General features: G+C 41.2%; 1 long non-coding RNA gene across 1 annotated transcript in view; it reads left to right on the top strand.

The window, feature by feature from the left end:
* The window catches only part of LOC119086996, a 46661-nt gene that overhangs the window by 579 nt on the left and 34515 nt on the right, over positions 1-11567 (top strand). The gene's annotated exons all lie outside the window — the stretch shown is intronic.

The raw sequence follows: 11567 nt of genomic DNA, 5'->3' as shown, positions 1-11567 counted from the left end.
TTGAGGCTTCTTGTGCTAAGAGTAAAGAGTGAGCAAGGACCGGGCCACCATTTTGACCAGTATAGTTATAACTGGTCGCTGGAAGAGTGCTGTGCTTATGTGATACAAGGGAGAGGAGAACACAGTTGACACACAGGTAATGATTTCCATGGATGTCGTTTGATTGTTGCCTCAATTTTGCTGGGAAAAGGACAGGAACAGCAGCTACTTCTAAGAGTGTTTAGACCACTTGATGATGGGAGTCTCTGTCTTCTCAAGCAGATGTGCTATCCATGGTGGGGAATCAAGAACAGCTTCTGGGGGGAGGAATAAGGGAAGAGGAGAAGGAAGGAAGGAGAGGAGGGAGGAAGAAAGGGAGGGAGGAAGGAAGGAAAGAAGGAAGAAAAGAAGGAAAGAGGGAAGGAAGAGAAGAAGGAAGAGGGAAAGGAAGAAGGGGAGAAAGGGAAGAGGGGAGGAAGGAAGAGGGAGAGGAAGGGAAAGAAGAAGGAAGGAGGCTTTATTGATGGATGGAATTGTTATAGTCCTCTTCCAGATTCATCCCAAAAAAGATGGAATCTTGGACGAGCTATTTCCAGACTTGATTACGTTAGGCACGCAGCCGAGCAGGAGAAGCAGTAGACAGTTGTGGGTACTGCACAGTACTGAGCAGATTGCTCCACTCTGGCAGTGCAAATAATTCCCTCAGCTGCTTGGGTTTTGGCAGCTACAAGCTCTTAGCCAAACTCTTTTGAAAGATTTGCCTTCAGCTAAAAAGCTGCTTTGCTCACGATTAGGGTAAGCCATATATGATGCCCTGTTTATGTGAGGATTAAGCTGTGGTTCCCATGCCAATTCAGGGTGACAGAAAGGTCAGTTCAAGTTCAGAGTCCTTCCTTGTGACTGCATCTCAGTTCAACTCCTCCACTGGACCAGTTCTTGGTCTCTATTTCCTCATGGATGTTGAGAATTTCCCAGTGGACTTCCTGTATGCAAACTTGTTTCGCAGAATCAGCTTTTGGGAGACTGTGATGGTGAGTGAATACATTTATCAATTATTAAACATTTTATCATTATTATATACATACATACTGCACAATAATTTGAATGTACAGAACAGTAAGAGAAAGAGAATAAAGTCAGCCATACTCATTGCTTTGTGGGCAGCTTTTATTTTTATTTAAATGATGCCATAAATAATACATTATATTTTGTCTAGTGACATTTTGGATTTAGTTGAGACAGATGTTGAATGGCTAGCAACTAAAATGGATTATGGCTTATTTAAAAGCCCAGGGGTTTGTGGTAAGCTATTGTGTGATTCACATAATTTGCAAGATGAAGAACCAGGTTACTTAAAAGGAACCAGGTAAGTTTACACTTAGCCGGGCGGTGGTGGCGCACGCCTTTAATCCCAGCACTTGGGAGGCAGAGGCAGGCGGATCTCTGTGAGTTCGAGGCCAGCCTGGGCTACCAAGTGAGTTCCAGGAAAGGTGCAAAGCTACACAGAGAAACCCTGTCTCGAAAAACCAAAAAAAAAAAATAAATAAATAAAATAAAAGGAACCAGGCTGGGGAGATGGCTTATTCAGTCAAGCGCTTGCCACACAAGTACGAGTATCTGAGTTTAATCCCCAGAACCTGTGCCAGAAAGCTGGGTGCAGTGGTGTGCATTTGTAATCCCAGCACAGGGGAGGTGGAGATGAGTGCATCCCTGGGACTCTGGACAGTCACCCTAGTCTAACTGGTGAGCTCCAGGATGTCAAGCAACCCTGTCTCAAAACACAAGGTGGATAGGTCGTTAGCTCCTGAGCAATGACACTGAAAATGGCCCTCTGGTCTACACACAATGTGAAGACACTTGTGTACCTCACCCTGCAAATACCACACACACACACACACACACACACACACACACACACACACACAGTGTGGGGGAGGGAGCGAGGGAGAGACAGAGAGACAGAGAGACAGAGGGGAGAGAGAGAGAGCAGGAACCAAGGACATAGAGATCAAGACTGTAGGAAGAGCTTGGCTCTTTGGATGGGTGATGCATTCTCCTCTGCCTCTTAGTATCTCTTGCTTCAGATTCAAGAGTCTGTGTGGAAGTGTCTGTGAATAAACCAGCAGCTAGGGAGTGGGGAAAACTTGTAGTGGACTTTTTTAGGGTCTGGAAAGAGAAGCAGCAGCCATTTTTTTTTTTTTTTTTTGTTTTCTAGAAGTTTCTTTTTTTTGTTTCCATCTTGCCTGTTGGAGGCTGGCTAACACCTGGAGACCAGTGACTGTTAACAGAGAAGGCTGGGGTAAGGTACTTGAGGCTTACCTGGCAGCTCTGTGCATACACAGAGCTTTTGGACCTCTTGGTTTCGTTGAGGAATCTCTGGGCCTTCCACCTGTAATATTCTCCTCTTGTTCTTGTGAAGATGAATCTACTAGCCATCTACAAGCCTAACTATGGCTTCCATGACTCTGGAGCTTGGCCAGCCATTTTCTGCAGATCCAAGTTTAATGACGGCCATGTTTCCCCTCTGCCTCCAGGACTGGTCACTTTCACTTTTGTGAGCTTCTGCTCTGAGATAGTTTCATGTGCTACAGTTCTCCTTCCTAAGGCATATAAATTGGGAATGGATATTGAATTTTATAAAGTATTTTCAAACATCTATTGCTATGGTCAAGTGAATCTTCTCTTTGATCTATCATAGGAATGGGCTGGGTTTTGAATGTCCTAATATAATCCATACTTGATTTTCGCATGCCTTTTAGATAATTAGGTACAGTGCTTTTGGAAGTCTATAGAAGTACATGTGAGATGTAACCATAGTAACCAAAGATGAAACTCTATTCCAAGGCATTTCAGCCTGATCTGCTGGAACCTGAGATTATGTGGCTGGGTTTCTTTTTTCATTGTATCCATGAACATGTACACAAGTATCTTTAGTGTCTATCTTTTCCCTGTAAAATGGGTATACAGAAATGGAGGACATCGTGTGAGAATGTCTCAATAATTAACTGAGTTTCTCTATGGCATAGTCAGAGATCAGAGAGTATTAGGGCAAAGATGTTATTTAATTAAGAATATTCCTGAAAGATCAGAGCAATTTGTAACCACAGGTTTTTAAAAAACAGTACATAGGTAATTTTGATGGGGTTGCTGCTTTAAAGAACTATATTGCGTATTAAATTATGTACACTCTGGGAAAGTACATTTTCTTCCTCTAGTTTTTATTTATTATTTATGCCAGCTCACATTAAAATATATAATTAAGGGGTTGGAGGGACAGTTCAGTGGGTAAGAACACTGGCTGTTCTTGCAGAGGACTAGGTTTGGTTCCCAGCATCCACCTAGCAGCTTACAACTGTTGCTGGAGAGCTTCTCTCCAGGTTTCACCAAACCCCGCAGTCCCACAATCCACGTATAAAATAATCACTCAGATGCTTATAGTACTTATAAACTGTATGGCCGTGGCAGGCTTCTTGCTAACTGTTCTTTTATCTTAAATTACCCCATTTTTATAAATCTATACCTTGCCACGTGGCTGGTGGCTTACCAGAGTCTTTACATGCTGCTTGTCCTGGCGGTGGCTGCAGTGTCTCCCCCTCCTTCTTCCTGTTTCCCCAATTCTCCTCTCTCTTTGTCCCGCCTATACTTCCTGCCTGGTCACTGGCCATCAGTGTTTTATTTATATAGAGTGATATCGACAGCAAACAACTCTCTCTCATTCCAGTTTCAGGAGATCTGATGCCCTCTTATGCATACAAAATACAGGCAAATAAAAATAAAGAAACCCTTTAAACCCTTTAAAAATTTAAAATATGAGCCGGTGGTGGCGCACGCCTTTAATCCCAGCACTTGGGAGGCAGAGGCAGGCGGATCTCTGTGAGTTCGAGGCCAGCCTGGGCTACCAAGTGAGTTCCAGGAAAGGCGCAAAGCTACACAGAGAAACCCTGTCTCGAAAAACCAAAAAAAAAAAAAAAAAATTTAAAATATGTTATTGAATTAAGTCAAAATATATTTGAGAGAAACTTCCCTGTACTTCTTTCTCCAGCCAGGTAACAAACAAAAGAGGAGGAAATTCTGGAGGTGGGAATGTTAAAATGTTCAGAGGATTTATTTTGAGTTGACAGTAAATCAGAAGGAAACATAAATAGGGATTCAATTTGCTTTTAATATAGATGCATTTTTAGTTCATACACATATGCAGTGTAATTTGTGCTTTACCAATGAGGAGCACACAGAGTATGTGTGAACATAGCTGTAAAAGCTCAACCTAGCTTCGTACGTGTACAATAATTGCTGTGTTTTGTTATTTTTGTCCTAACTGACTTGCATCAATGCAGATTCTGACCTTGACGTGATCAGCAGTAAATCATAAAGACTATCTTGTCTTTTTGTGTGTGTGTCTTGCTCCCAAATATAGACCCCACCATCTCATGGGGATATGAGAAATTGCTTACTTATTTTGATGAAGGAAATAAATTACTTTCCTATGATATTAGCTTGGTTCTTTAATCTTACTAGATAAAAAACTTCAAAGACTCCAAAATGATTCAAATGAGTTAATAGCATCTTAATTATCTCACATCATTTTAGTGGAAGCCAGAGTGTGTCTCTGGGGTGTACTTTGTCTCTGTAGGAAAATGACTGATGGTGGTCTAGGGAATGGCTGTTCATCCATGTGCTGAATTCTTCAAGAAGAAACAAATGACTCAAGCCAGATATACTAGCTGGTCTCAGATGAGAGAGGAAACACTTGTGACTAGGAGAAAGGACCAGATGTTAAGGGCAGAATGGAGAGGTGCTGAACAGTTTGCTTTCTAACTAGTCAAACCACATATTTTAATTGTCTGGGGCTGGTTTCTCCTGTAGGGAAGGAGTGGAAAATGCTAGGTGACAGACAGTTACCTCCAGATGCAATGACTTTGATGTTGCTGCTTTCTTTGTGTGAGAAGAATCAACTGACATACAAAAGAACACCAGATGCTATAGTTTGGGAGTAAAATCTCCTCCACAGGCTCAAGTGCTTTGTTGCTTGGTCTCCAGATGGTGGGATGTTTTAGGAGCTGCAAAACATTTGGGTAATAGGCATGGCTGGTGGAGGAGGCTCCTAATGGCTGGCCTTGAGGATGAGAACCTCTTCCAGCTTCCTGGTTGGTTATGATGTGAGCAAATCGCAAGCTTTCACCAACATGGAATACGCCATGGTGTAATGTCATCCTATTATGATGGTCTGTATCCCCTGAACTATGCACCCCAATAAACTGCTGTCCACGTCAGTTTTGCCTGTCAGAAATTTGGGCACAACAATGTAAAGTAACTAGTACATCAAGATGGAAGATTTGGATGAAACTCAACACTCAAAAGTTGCACTGCCCTATGAGCCAGAGGTGCCACAAGAAAGGAGAGAACACATTTACAGATATGGCTAACTCTATCTTGACACTTTGTAGAGCACTGCACTTGCAAGCATTGTATGTGTAGTGTTTGTGGGAAGAAGGTGAAGACTGGAGAGGACTGTGTGGGGAGGAGTCATGAGACAACTGAAATCTGGTGGGGACATGTTCACTGCTCATGTACAGGAGTGCACTGCAGAACGCGGAATCAAACAGAGTGGGAAACATGACACAGCCTCTCCCCAAACTCAAGGGGAAGAAAGAGCCCCAAGAAACAAGTGCTAACCTAAGGAAAGAAGTACGGACAGAGGGACAAGAGTGAGAATTTCAAAAGAAAGAAGCAGTAGCTCTGGAGAAATAGTTCAGAGGAACAATAGAAGGTAAGTACTTTTAAATGGACAAGAGCTTGGGTGCTACATTTATGGTTTACCAGTGTGGGCAAAAATAACTAATGAAAAGAAATTTAAAATAGTGTAAACCACACATAGCACCAGGCCTAGGAAGGACTTACGGTGGTTATTCAGAAGTGTCACCAGACAGGACAGTGACATGGCTGATGTGGCACACCACTGTACTATGTGATTTCAGAGTGGACAACAAGGGAAACAATTCCTCTTTGAATCCATGGAATTGGATATTATGGTGAAATACCTGAATTTTAAGGCAAAAGAGAAATGATGCACACCTGGAAAGATGGCTCCAAGGGGAAGGGAAACAAGAGCTAGGCATTTCCACCTCAGAAACTTCAGATAATCAGGCAGTGGAGTAAGATGTACGGACTCTGGAGCAAAAGATACTTTAGTACACACTTCCTTGACTGTTGAAGTGGGTATGCAGCAGAGACATTCTCAATACGTCCCTCTAACACATTCGTCCCATCATGCTCCAGATAGCCAAGAGATGAATTGAATCAATGATATTATGAATGTAGAATTCATGATTGAAAATAAAGTTGTAAGTAATTAAATTAATAACGCTTTTATTAAAATTATTACTAGCATAACTACAAATTAATGAAAATATTTAGAAAACTATTAAAGAAAAGCAAAAGCATGTAATAGAAATGTATTAGTTGATGTTCTCCAGAGAAACTGAGACAAAAGATGCATATATATTTACTGTTTATCAAAAGATATTTAGGAAGTCAACTCATGACTACAGATTAGATGTCTGAGTTCATTCCATGGCCTGGGAGGTTCTAGACTCAAGAAGGTGTGAGTGAAGTTGAGAGGAAGACTACTGGCCGGGCTAGTGCTGCTTGCAAGCCCAGGACTTGGGAAGCCAAGGAGGAGGATCGAAAGTTCAAAGTTTGCCTGGATTACCATCTTAGGGTTTCTATTGCTGTGAAGAGACACCATGGCCATGGCAACTCTTATAAAGGAAACATTTAATTGAGGGGGCTTGCTTACAGTTTCAGAGGTTCAGTCCATTTCTTATCATGGCAGGGAGTATGGTGGCATGCAGGCAGATATGGTGCTGGAGGATTAGCTGAGAGTCCCACATCTTGCAAGCAACAGGAAGTCGATTTAGAAACGGGGTGGTATCCTGAGCATAGGAATACACTATGACACACACAGTGACACACTTCTTCCAACAAGACCACACCCACTCCAACAAAACCACACCTCTTAATAGTGCCACTCCCTATGAGATTATTGGGGCCAATTACATTCAAACTACTACAGTTCCAGAGAGAGTTCAAGGCTACCCTTGCTAAGTTCAGCATTCAAAAGACTGAAGGAGCTGGAGAAGAGCCGTTAAGAGCACTTGGGGTTCTTCCAGAGGACCCAGTTCCCAGTGCTCACATCAGGCAGCCCATAAATACCCACAACTCTAGCCCCAGTACTCTGGTACCTTCTTCTAGTGGTGCCTACACACACAAAGAGTACTGTGCTGGTCAGTTTTTTGTCAATACAGCTAGAGTCACCTAGGGAGAAGGAACCTCAGCTAAGTAAATGCCTCCATCAGATTGACCTGTAGGCAAGTGTGGGAGGGCATTTTCTTGATTAATGGTTGATGTGGGAAGACCCAGACCACTGGGACTAGGGCCATCCCTTGGCAGGTGGTCCTGGGTTGTATAAGAAAGCAGGCTGAGCAAGTCATGGAGAGCAAGCCATTATGCAGAGTTCCTCCATGACCTCTGCTTCTATTCCTACCTCCATGTTCCCACCTTATGTTCCTGCCCTGACTTCCCTCAGTGACAGACTAAGCTGTAAGCTGAAATAAACCCTTTCCTCCCCAAGCTGCTCTTGGTCATGTTATTTATCATAGCAACAGAATGCAAACTAGGAGGCATGACAATTGACATGAGCACTTCAGTAATCATAACTAAAGAACAGTCTGTAGTAACAAAACTGAGAAATGCCAAGCAGGTGAATGAAGGAAGGTGTTTGTGTTAATGCACCAGTAAAGCAGCATCACACCAACAAACCCACCCTAACCCAAACCCACAGCCAGACAACTCTTCCCCCATGCTGCTCACCCCTTTGTTACTGTAATTTGTAACTTACTGGAGACAATCCACTTATAAACAGAACAAGTTTATAATGGCTCAGAGTTTTAGTCCTTTGCTATGAAGAAGCAGAGTAAAACCACCCAGCTCATTACTAGGAGATGGAAGAGAGGAGAAAGAAGGGACTGAGTCCCATTATAAAGGACTCAATTGTCTTAAGATTTCAAATTAGCCATTACTCCTTTTAGTATCATTTATCCCTCCTTCCTTCTCTTGTATTGCCCTTCCGCTCCCCTCTGCAACTAAGGCTTTCTCAAGTTTTCCCATTTTCCCTTCATATCACCTGCATCCTGCTCTTCTCTTTCCTATGGTCCTCCTGCCACTCCAGGTCCCTTTGAGGTTTCATGGTTTCTGTAGGTACTCCAGATTATGTACTCACTGCTGAAGATTTGGAGCTAAGAACCACAGAATAGAGAGAACATGTGGTTTGTCTTTCTGGGTCTGTGTTACTGTTTTTCTAGCTCCATTAATTTACTTGCATATTTAATGATTTCTGTTTTCTTTACAGTTGAGAAGTATTTTATCATGTACATGTACCATGTTTTTGTTATCAGTCTATTATTTGAAGAACATTTATATGTTTTCATTTCCTCACTGTTGTGAATAAAGGGGCAATGGATGCTGCTGAGCAAGGATCTATAGAATAGGATGCTGAGTCCTTTGGGCAAATGGCAAGGAGGGGTAGAGGTGGGTCACATGATAGATTTATTTTTAGCTTTTTGAGAGTTCTTCACACTGATTTCCAAAATTGCTGAAACAGTTTTCAATCCCACTAACAGCGAATTGGAGTTTCCTTTCCTCCATGTCCTTACCAGTATTTTTGTTGTTTTGTTGATCTTGGCCATTCTGAAAGTTGTTTTGATTTGTATTTCCTGAATTGCTAGGGATCCTGAACATTTTGAGTTATTTCTTAGCCATTTATTTCTTCTTATGAGAACTCTCTGTTCACTACCATAGTCCATTTTTAAGATTGTGTTAGTTTCTTGACTGTTTTTGAGTTCTTTATATATTTCATACATTAATCCTCCGTTAGATGTATAGCTAGCAAAGATTCTCTCCTATTCAATGGATTTCCTCTTTACTCAATTAATTGTTTCCTTAACTCTACAGAAGCATTTTAGTTTTATGAGGTCACTTGTTAATTGTTAGTCTTAATTCCTGGGCAAATGGAGTCCTATTCTGAAAGTCCTTTTCTACACCTATATCTTGTAGGTACTACCTATGTTTTGTCCTATCACTTTTATTGTTTCAGGTTTCAAATTGAGGTCTTTGATACACTTGGAGTTACTTTTTGTACTTGGTGATAGATATGAATCTAGTTTCATTCTACATGTGGATCTCTAGTTTCCTCAGCACCATTTGTTTAAGGCACTCTTTTCTCTAGTGTATGTTTTTGACAGATTTGTCAAGTATCAGATAGCTGACATTACATGTACTCGTGTTGGCATCTTCTATTTTTTGCCATTGGTCTACATGTCTATTTTGTACCAGTACCATACTGTTTTTATTACTATAGCTTTGTAATGTACCTTTAAATCTGAAAAGATAATCACTCCAGAACTGTTCTTTTTTTCTGTAGGATTGTATATGCTATTTAGAGTCTTTCTTGGTTCCATAAGAATTGTAGCATTTTTTTTAATTTCTGTAAAAAATATTGTTGGCATTTTGATTGGGGTTGTATTGAATCTGGATATTACTTTTGGTAGAATTTTTCCCCCTCACAATATTAATTCTGTCAGTCCATGACATAGGAAGTCTTTCCATTTTTTAGTGTTTTCTTCAGAGATTTAAAGTTTTCACTGTAGAAATCTTTTACCTCATTGGTGAAATATATTTTACAAGATATTCCAAGATATTTTATTTTCTTTGGGGCTATTGTAAATGTGAATGTGCCCATGATCTCTTCCTCAGTATGTTTCTTGTTGTCATATAGAGGCATCCACTGATTTTTCTAAGTTAGTCTTGTATCCTGGTACTTTGCTTCAATTCAAGTGGAATATTTAGGGTATAATATCATATATCTGCATATCTGCAAGTCATAGGGACAACTTGACGTCTCCCTTCCCTATTCATGTCCCTTTGAGTTCCTTCTTTTGCCTAGTTCTCCAGCTACACTCTGAGCACTGTATTGACAAGGAGGAGAGATAGGGAATAGCCTTGTCCCACTCCTTGTTTTAGTGTGATTGTTTTGAGAGTTTTTCTCCATTTAGAATGTTTGCTGTGACTTGTCATATACAGCTTTATTATGTTGAGGAATGTGCTCTTCAGTTCTCCTCCCTCTGGAACTTTTATCATGAAAGCATGCTAGATTTTGTCAAAGGCCTTTCCTGAATCTATTGAAACTATCATGTGATTTTTATCTTTAATCCCTTTATATGAGTTATTACATTTAGTGACTTAACACATGTTGAACTGTTGCTGTATCTCTGGGATGAAGCTGATTTGATTATGGTGGGTGATCTTTTTGATGTGTGTTTATATTTTGTCTGCAAGTACTTTATTGAGAACTTTTATATTTATGTTCATGAGGGACATTGCTCTGTTGTGTTTTTACCTGGTTTTGGTATTAAAGTATACTTGGGGGAGCTCCTTCTGTTTCATTGCTTTTAAAAATAATTTAAGAAGTATTGGCTGTAGATCTGCTTTGAAAGTCTTCTAGGCCTGGGCTTTTTTATTTTATTGTTAGGAGCTTTTTTGCTCTTTCAATCTGCTTATTGGTTATGAGTCTGTTAAGGTTATTGATCATCTTGCTTTAACTTTGGCAGTCTGGATGAATCTAGAAATCCATCCATTTTTCAAAGATTTTCCAACTTAATGGAGTATAGGTTTATTCTCTCAAAGAAGCTCTGTTGTAGTCATTGATTCCTTATTTCCATTTCATTCATTTTGGCTCTAATTTTTATTACTTCTTGCCATCTACTGGATTGGGGTTCGGCTTGATCATGCCTTTCTGCTTTCTTGAGTTGCATCTTTAAGTCCTTTATTTCTGCTCTTTTTGGCTTTTTAACACAGGAGCTGCTGGCTACACATCCCTCGCATAGGACAGCTTCCACCATGTCCCAGAGGGTGTGCCGTATTGTATTATAGCTTCTGTTTAGTCCAGGAACTTTCTGACTTCTATCTTTAACTCATTCATCATGCATTGAGTAATGAGTTGCTTGATTTCCATGGGTTTTTTCTTGCTGCTGATTTGTTTGCTGTTGGTTTCATCTTTCTGCACGAATACGTGGATTTTCACTTTTTCCCCGAATGTGTTGATGGGTGGGGGTTCTATTCTGACCTTTCATATTATTTGTGTTTCAGGGATGAGACCTAGGCATGTAGACTCCTTTTGTTGGCTGTGTGTCTGATGTGAACACAGCAGACATGGCTGACACAGGATATGATGCCTCCTAGGCCAAGCCTGGAGATTGGGGAGGATGCAGGTGGAGCATTGCATGTGGGAGCCACAACATTTGAGGATTGGAGTGAATACACATGGGGCAGAGTTAAAAGGACAGCCTTACTAGACTGTACTGAAGCACAGGATGTGCAGCTGGGCTGGGCCTGGAGGGTAGATACAGTGTGCAGTGCACTGGGGCCTGAAGGGTGGATACAGTGGTCAGTGCACTGGGGCCTGGAGGGTAGATACAGTATGCAGTGCACTGGGGCCTGGAGGGTGGATACAGTATGCAGTGCACTGGGGCCTG

This window comes from Peromyscus leucopus, chromosome 8b (genome assembly GCF_004664715.2).
Source record: "Peromyscus leucopus breed LL Stock chromosome 8b, UCI_PerLeu_2.1, whole genome shotgun sequence".
Classification (NCBI taxonomy): Eukaryota; Metazoa; Chordata; class Mammalia; order Rodentia; family Cricetidae; genus Peromyscus; species Peromyscus leucopus.
The sequence above is the reverse complement of the archived record's forward strand: the minus strand, read 5'-3'. Positions and strand labels throughout refer to the sequence as shown.